Source organism: Triticum aestivum, chromosome 7D (genome assembly GCF_018294505.1).
Source record: "Triticum aestivum cultivar Chinese Spring chromosome 7D, IWGSC CS RefSeq v2.1, whole genome shotgun sequence".
NCBI lineage: Eukaryota > Viridiplantae > Streptophyta > Magnoliopsida > Poales > Poaceae > Triticum > Triticum aestivum.
The window spans coordinates 35,272,756-35,281,407 of record NC_057814.1 but is presented as its reverse complement, the minus strand read 5'-3'; the positions used below and the strand labels follow the sequence as shown (position 1 = coordinate 35,281,407).

Genomic DNA, 8,652 nt, shown 5'->3' with positions numbered 1-8,652 from the left:
ACATTTCTTAAATTGGATGACCTTTTTTTTAAATGATGAATTTTTTTAAGTTTTTTGATTTTTTTAAAAATGAGGAACTTTTTTTGAATTGGTGAAATTTTCTTCAAATTTTAGATGAACATTTTTTAATTTTTTGTGCACTTCTTAAAAAAAATTGATGAACTTTTTTCAAAATCATTGAAATTTTCTTGAATAGGGCAACGTTTTTTGCATGTTCATGCACCTTTTCCGAAATTTGTGAAGTTTCATTTTTCTTAAAGAAAATCATATATGAGCGGCTATGGAAGTTTTTTCAAGTGTTAGCGCTGCATTTTGTCAGTTGCATAGACATGCCCTAGTGGTTAGCTGAACAACTGTAGGTAGTGCAGGTCGCGAGTTTGAATTGTCGCTGTAACGTAATTTTTGGAATGTTTTTCACGCATTTTTATCACCATTTTGTGCGGTGCCCCTTCGTGGGCTAGCCCTGGTCGCGCTATAGCAAGCGTCGCTTCTCCTAATTGGCGCTGTCTTTTTACACGGGAAAGGACTACTGCTGCTGTGTCGTCCCGACGTTGGGCCGCACTAAGTATATTTTTACAGAGAGAAAAACTGTGTGGTTTCTTTAATAAACCTTTATCTTTAAATTAAAAAAAAAGGAAACACTGCCAGAAGGCATTGAACTAGGGGACCTCACGCATATATACCTAGGTCGCTACCGCTAGGGTATTATCTATGTTTCTGTTAAATGCCTTTTTAAGGTCTTACTTAGAGATAAAACTAGCCAAGTTGTTTAGTATAAAAAAAGGTGATTGAACGGGGATTTTAACCACGTAGCACTAATCTCTACGTTCCAACAAGCCAAGTTCTTACATACAACGAGCCATGTTTTTTTTCAGGATTTTTGTAGTACTTTTCACGTGTAGGCAGTAATATGTTTTTCTTTTATTTTGCGAAAAGACAACAATAGTTATGTACTGTACGACTTAACGTCAATGTATAGCAAACATTCGCGAAATCTCCTAAAAAAATTGTGCCCATCTTATGAATCAATAACATTGTTCCATGCCCATTTGGAAGAATTGTCTACCATATTTTGATATTATTATCATTTTTTCTAATAGGTTGCAACTAGAAGTGAAGTTATCCCTAAGTATCTTTTGACATTTTCATCTATTTCTTGGATATGAGCTAAAATAAAACATAATTCCTTAAATATCTTTTTTGAAATGTTTAAACCTTATTTGACTTACATATACAACAAATTGCACTACCTCCAGTAAGCACACATAAATTCATTTAAACCATAGAAAATTTAAATCATCTAAAAAATTATTGAAACTCCTACAAAAGAAAATGTATGTATTATAGTACATGTGACAATTTTATAGGGGTATGCCGCATATTTTAATTAAAACGAGAACACCACATTAATGGAACTCGAACCTGACACATAAATTTTAAGCGGTTAGCACCTTCGAACTTGGCAACTTGTATTTAAAAAAATGGTTAACATTTTTTTGAGAAATAAATTCAGACATCTATTTTGAAACAAATCGTCATGTATTTAAAAAGTGTTAAACGTGTATAAAAATGTTGCTTGTGCATACAAAAAATGTACAACGTCTATTGGACAAAGTACACATGTATTTTTCTAAAATAAAATGAAATTGAATAAAAGATTAAAATAAAAAATGAACAGAAAACAAAAACCAAAAAAATGATGAAAAATGTGCAACACATAAAACCAATAATAGAAACACAAAGAAAAACTTGAGTTTTTCTGGAGCAAAACAAAACCCGTGAGCTAAAATAAGGGGGGGAAAAGAAAGCCACAAAAATAGTAGTACGTACGTTGGATTTGAACAAGGACCTCATTTACATTTCTAACGCCACAAACCCACTGTATTAAGATACAGTTTTAATCTAAACACACACTGGCCTTTTTATAGTAGTAGAAGATATTTTCTAGCCTGCTGCCTTCTGATTGGCTGAACCAGACCTCCCATGGATCACGCCTCTCCACCGTCCATCCTTAGCTGATCCAACGGTCCCTGCTCCTTCTACTCTCTATCTGTGCTTTCCCTGATTCTTATCCTCTCACACAGCCACACAAACGAGAGCACCATGCCAGCAGCAGCCACGCCCGAGGAAATCCACAGCTCGCAGCCGTCGGACGCCGCCATCCGCGCGAAGGGCCGCCGCCCGCACCTCCCACCACAGCACGCCGGTGAGCCGCGCCTTGCGCCGCCTCTCTCTCTCTCTCCTATGTTCTCCTCTCTAATCTCTCTCCTCCTTGCAGCAATGGAGGCCGACCGCCCATGGCATCGCCCGAGCTCACCTCCCAGTAGTCGTACTCCTTTGAATTCGTCGGCATCCGGCTAGATCCGGACGCCAGCGCCCCGTTCCTACTTCCGCGCCTCGCTTGGGTCGTCGGCCACCTCGACGATGTGATACCGCTCGCGGGATCCAACGCCACCGCTGGCTAGCCACTTCCTCCTGGAGGAGACGCCCCCACATCCGTGCCTCCCCACATGAGCAGCAGCAACAAACGCCTCGCTATGGGCGTCTCTGGTGGTGCTTTTTCTTGTAATTTTTTTAAAGAAGTTTGCCAGATCTGTGCGTGAAAAACAATGGCGTTGAACTCTGATTGATGTCCCGCGAAGGCTGGGCGGCGCTTGATGCGGTGGCTGCAGAATATCTCTGGGCAAAATAGTAGGCCAGATCTAGGGGAAAAAATTGTAATTCCAAGTTTTTGGTTGTGTATTTCTTCCTTTCGGTAAAAATAAAATTTAGTTATCTGGTATGTTTATGCAATTTTCCTTTTTATCTATAAGGCAATGAGCATATATAATAAAAAAAATCTTAATGACTAAAGTTTCCATGGACCAAGAGAAACAAATGGATTGGCTAATGTCTCAATTAAAATTAGTGGGCCTTGGACAGATCAGAAATTTAATGGGAAATTTAATGGGCCAAAATTCTTATGATGGGCCGATGGTCTTAGATAGAGGTGAAATTTAGTGGGCCAAAACTCTGATTAGGCCGACTACTACATGGGCTGCCATGTCAGGTCCATGTTGACCGCCATGTTAGATGATGACGTGGAATGCATGATTAACGTCGTTATCTAATAGTAAATTGTGACGGTCAAGAACCGTCACGGATCCATGACGGCTTTGGGGGTCCGTCATGGAGTGCATGGTGGTCAAATTATGACGCGATATACATGACGGATTTCAAATCCGTCAAGGACGACCTACCATGACAGATTTGCACACATATGTGACAGTTCGAATCCGTCATGGATTAACACATTTCTTGTAGTGTGACCGTGAAGGGATTGACAACCCCTTTATCACGTTGGTTGCAAGGTTCTTGATTGTTTTTGCAGGTACTAGATGACTTGTGCGTTGTCTCCTACTGGATTGATACCTTAGTTCTCAAAAACTAAGGGAACACTACTAGGGAAAAGCCTATACACAGAATCTTACCAGCAGCGAGTTTTAATATAAGGCGCTGCTGCTATATAGCAGTAGCGCGCTCCAGCAGAACGCGCTGCTAAAATAAAAGTAGCAATAGCGCGCCTCCTGTAAGCTGCGCTATTGCTATAATTGCCACGACCCCGCCGCGAAGCTAGTTCTAGCAGCAACGCGTTAATATGAAGAGCGCTACTGCTATAGATCATAGCAGTAGCGCATTCCTGTAATACCCGCTACTACTAAGTTTACTAAAAAAAATTAGTCCCACCTCGCTCTGCGAAGAGGGTTTCTACCACCTTATATATGTTACTTCTCAAACTATCACAAGCACTTGGTATTCATTGAACTCTATGTGTAGGATCTGTGGCCGCAATAGGAATCTTCGCCGGTTCTTAAAAACCGGGGAAGATTCCTATTGACAATTTAGATTCTACACAAAAAGATCGTTCATGACTAATGTATTTTTTATGTTTACTTTTACATGCTGACACGTAGCAGTAGCGCGTTCTGAGAGAAAGGCGCTATTGCTAGGTCGTTTAGCATTAGCGCCTTTTCCTATAGCGCGCTACTGCTAAGTCATTCTATCTTCCACCCCTCTCTACTCTCTCCGATCCACTCACACTCACACTCACTCGATCTCCCCCCTCAACCCCCCCCTCCCGCGCCGGTCCTCCCCCACCGGCCGCCCTCGCCTACCCCTCCTCCCTCTGCGCCGCCGTCACCTCCTCCTTCTCGCTAGACTCGGTACCGCCCTCCTCCTCCGTCCTCCCTCCACTCCCCCGTTCGCCGCCAGCCGGTCCCTCCTCGCTCCGCCTTCCTCCTCCGTCCTACTCTCTCCTCCCTCCTCCAGTCGCCCCTCCTTTTCCCTCCTCCCTCCTCCATCCACAACCCCTCCTCCGTGCAACATTTTGATTTAGTAGGCTAGTTCATATGCAACATTTTGATTTAGTTGATTTAGTAGACTAGTTGATTTAGAACATTTTGATTTAGTTGATTTAGTAGGCTAGTTGATTTAGTAGGCTAGTTGATTTAGTTGATTTAGTAAGCTAGTTGATTTAGTTGATTTATAGAACATTTTGATTTAGTTGATTTAGTACGCTAGTTGATTTAGAACATTTTGATTTAGTTGATTTAGTAGGCTAGTTGATTTAGTTGATTTATAGAACGTTTTGATTTAGTACGCTAGTTGATAGCTCTGAAGATTTGGCACGAGCTAGCTAGATGCTTCGAAAGAAATGCACCATTTTATTGTTATTCTTCTATACATGGATAGCTAGATGCTTTTGTTTTTCCTGTAATATAGAATCTCTTCATCTAGAGATATCGGTGATATATATACAAGATTTGGCATTTGCCTCCTAGCTGTTGGTTCTAGTAAGCTATGAAAATATAACTAAAGAAGAACCAAAAATATCACATGCTACTGTTTGTCTTTCCTGCGAAGTGGATCATTAATCCTTTGCTCATATTGCTTTAGGAAAATGGCGCCACCACCACCACCACCACCATGTCGACTGTGCAAGTCAAGGTGCGCCAGCAGCCTTGCAACTGGCAAGCTGTTCGGCATCTACTTCCAGCCGAGTTTTCATCATGCGGCGGTAAGAAATTATGTGAAATGTAACAACTATTTTATTTTTAGTGTTGGCATTACTGCATTGTGTCATTTTTCTTTTTTTACACAGATCGTCCCATGCAATGTGAGGTTGAAATTCAACAAGCTGACAGGAGACACTGTGACATTTGAGGCTCCTGGGGGGCCGTACACTATGGAGGTCGAGAAAGGACGCAATATGTCGCAGATTGGAGGAGATGGATGGGCCCGTTTCCTCGCCCGCATGCGTCTTACTGGTGGTGAGTTGATCAGCTTCTCCTTCAGAGCAGAAAGACCCAAGTTGGCTGTCATTTATGTCAACCTGGTGGAAGATGATGAAGATGATGAAGATAATGAGGACCCACTCGATGAAGATGATGAGGACCCACTTCATGAAGCCATCGTAGCTCAAAGAATGAGGCTGAGCGAGGAGGAGGTGTGCAACCTATGGGACATAATTCTGCCACGTGATGACTTTGTCAGGGTGCCATTCGTGACCCGCCTGACAAGTACCATGGTCGATCGGCATGATATGGTATGTTATACTTACAAATGCAAATTATCCGATGATATGCTTAGTGTAGAGTCCAATGATATGTTGTGTGGAATCTAGTCGATGATATGCTTTAGTTTAGAGTCCGATCACATGCTTATTAGTGTAGAATCCAAGGAACTATTAATAGTGTAGATAATCCATATATACTTATTAGTAGAATTCATGCTTAGTACAAATGTGTAGTACGGTGTCTTTTGATAGTGTAGAAATCTATACTTAACAGAAATATATTTGCAAGAGTATGTGCGAGGCTATTTATTAATTGATATGTTTTTCTTATTCAGAAATTGCCAAAGAGCCTATCTGTGAGTTGTGGTATCGAGCCTGATGAAGAAGGCTCAGCTGGACTACGCCTTACCGCAAGGGGCTCTGTCACCACCTGTACTTACCGCATGGACACGGACGGTCGCACACACTTAAACTCGGTTGGGTGGAAGAGATTCCTCATTGGCAAGAATCCTCGTGTTGGACAGGCCATCCTAATTACTATCAGGAACACCCACCGCCCAGGCTTGAGTATGATGATCGTCGTCGATATCATCTAGAACTACATATGTGTGTGTGGCTATATAATCTAGAACTACATATGATGATCGTCGTCGATATCATGTGGAACTACATATGATGATCATCGTCGATATCATCTAGAACTACATATGACGATCGTCATCGATATCACCTAGTACTGCTTGAGGATGCATGTTGACTATATATGAAATTGTTATCTAGTACTCCCTTCATTCCAAATTACTCGTCGTGGTTTTAGTTCAAATTTGAACTAAAACCAAGACGAGTAATTTGGATCGGAGGGAGTACTACCTAGTACCTATAATGCTTTATGAAATTGATATCTAGTAGTACCTAGTATCTGGAAATTGCAGTTTATTGAAACCGAAATGGGGTACTAAGCTGGGGGGGGGGGGGGGATGATGAAAGATATAGTAGTAGCGCGGGGCTAGGAAACCACTACAACTAATTAATAGTAGCGCGTTGCAGAAAAGCGCTACTGATATAGTCAATAGTAGTAGCGCGGGTACAGACCGCGCTACTACTAACCGTCAGTTCTAGCGCCGTAGTAGTAGTGCGGCTGCCCGCGCTGCTGGTAGCCTCAAAACCCGCGCTACTACTAGGGTTTTCCCTAGTAGTGGAAATACTTACGCTACTTTGTTGCATCACCCTTTCCTCTACAAGGGAAAACCAACGCATGCTCAAGAGGTAGCAAGAAGGATTTCTGGCGCCGTTGCCGGGGAGATCTATGCCAAGTCAAGACATACCAAGTACCCATCATAAACTCTTCTCCCTCGCATTACATTATTTGCCATTCGCCTCTCGTTTCCTCCCCCCCACCTCTAAAACGATTTTCAAAAACCTTTGCCTTTTCTTCGCCCTTCTTTTGTTCGATCTTTTGTTTGCTTGTGTTACCATGTGCCTTCCTTTTGCTTGCATCTTCGCTTGCTAAAAGTTTATGGATCCTCATCCACTTGCTAATCTTTTTAAGAGATCCAATTATGATGAACCAATTCCTAGTGATTTGAGTGCACTAGATTATCTTTATGAGGTTTTGCTTGAAATTCGTGAATCTGGAAATTGTGATGAAGAAATTTATGAAGAGATTCACGATAGCTCCTTGAATAAAAATCATGATTGCAATGATTTTTCTATAAATTCTCTTGATGTCAGTTGTGCTAATAATATGCAAAACCCTAAGCTTGGGGATGCTAATTTTGCTATGTCTACTATTTGTTGGAATGATCATGATTGGGGTGATTCTTCTTGTGATCCTGAAAATTTATTTAAGCCCCATGATGAATATGAGATTGATAATAATGTTTGCAATAATATTGAAAGTCGGTTTCGAAGAGTGTCAACTTTAGATCCCACATATTTGGAGAATGTTCAATCTTATGAAGTTTTTGATAAAAGTGGGTTTGAAGAGGTCATGACTTTAGTTAATGTTAATCCCACTATTTTGGAAGAGTGTCACCTTTGCATACATGTGGATTGTGTTTAGAATATGTTTTGTGATAGCTATATTGTTGAATTTGCTTATGATCCTACATGTAATTATTATGATAGAGGAAAATATGGTTGTAAAAATTTTCATGTAACAAAACTACGTCTTCTTATGTTGAGATTGCTATTGTTTCTTTCCGCTTCCTGGCATATGATAGTTTTTGCTTGCATTGATAATTTGTTTGCCTATAAGATGCCTATTCATAGGAAGTATGTTAAACTTAGATGTGTTTGTCACGTGTTTTATGATGCTCTCTTTGTGCTTCAATTCTTGTCTTTATGCCTAGCTAGGGGCGTTAAACGATAGCGCTTGTTGGGAGGCAACCCAATTTTATTTTTGTTCTTTGCTTTTTGCCCCTGTTTAGTAATGAATAATTCATATAGCTTCTGTTTATATGCGGTTTTATGTTTTAATTAGTATTTGTGCCAAGTAGAACCTTTGGGGAGACTTGGGTGAAGTCTTTGCGATCTTGCTGTAAAAAACAGAAACTTTTGCGCTCACGAGATTAGCTGTCATTTTTTACTGGAGAGTGCTTTTAGGTTGATTCTTTTGCAGACGATTAATAGACAAATTCCTCAAGTCCATCAATTTATTTCATAATTTTTGGAGTTACAGAAGTATTTGAATGATACATATTACTACAGACTTTTCTGTTTTGACAGATTCTGTTTTTTCGCGTGTTGTTTGCTTATTTTGATGAATCTATGAGTAGTATCGGGGGGTATAAACCATAGAGAAGTTGGAATAAAGTAGGTTTAACACCAATATAAATAAGGAATGAGTTCATTACAGTACCTTAAAGTGGAGGTTTATTTTCTTATACTAACGGAGCTCATGAGATTTTCTGTTGAAGTTTTGTGTTGTGAAGTTTTCAAGTTTTTGGGTAAAGATTTGATGGATTTTGGAATAAGGAGTGTCAAGAGCCTAAGCTTGGGGATGCCCAAGCCACCCCAAGGTAAAATTCCAGGACAACCAAAAGCCTAAGCTTAGGGATGCCCCGGAAGGCATCCCCTCTTTCGTGTTCGTCTATCAG

At 40.7% G+C, this 8,652-nt stretch overlaps 1 long non-coding RNA gene across 1 annotated transcript; it reads left to right on the top strand.

Annotated features, from left to right (window-relative positions):
• The first annotated feature begins 2,066 nt into the window (after window positions 1-2,066).
• LOC123165586 (uncharacterized) lies at window positions 2,067-2,809 on the top strand. Its single transcript, XR_006483068.1, has 2 exons — window positions 2,067-2,206; window positions 2,279-2,809. It is a non-coding gene; the product is annotated as an uncharacterized lncRNA (long non-coding RNA).
• Window positions 2,810-8,652: the final 5,843 nt, after the last annotated feature.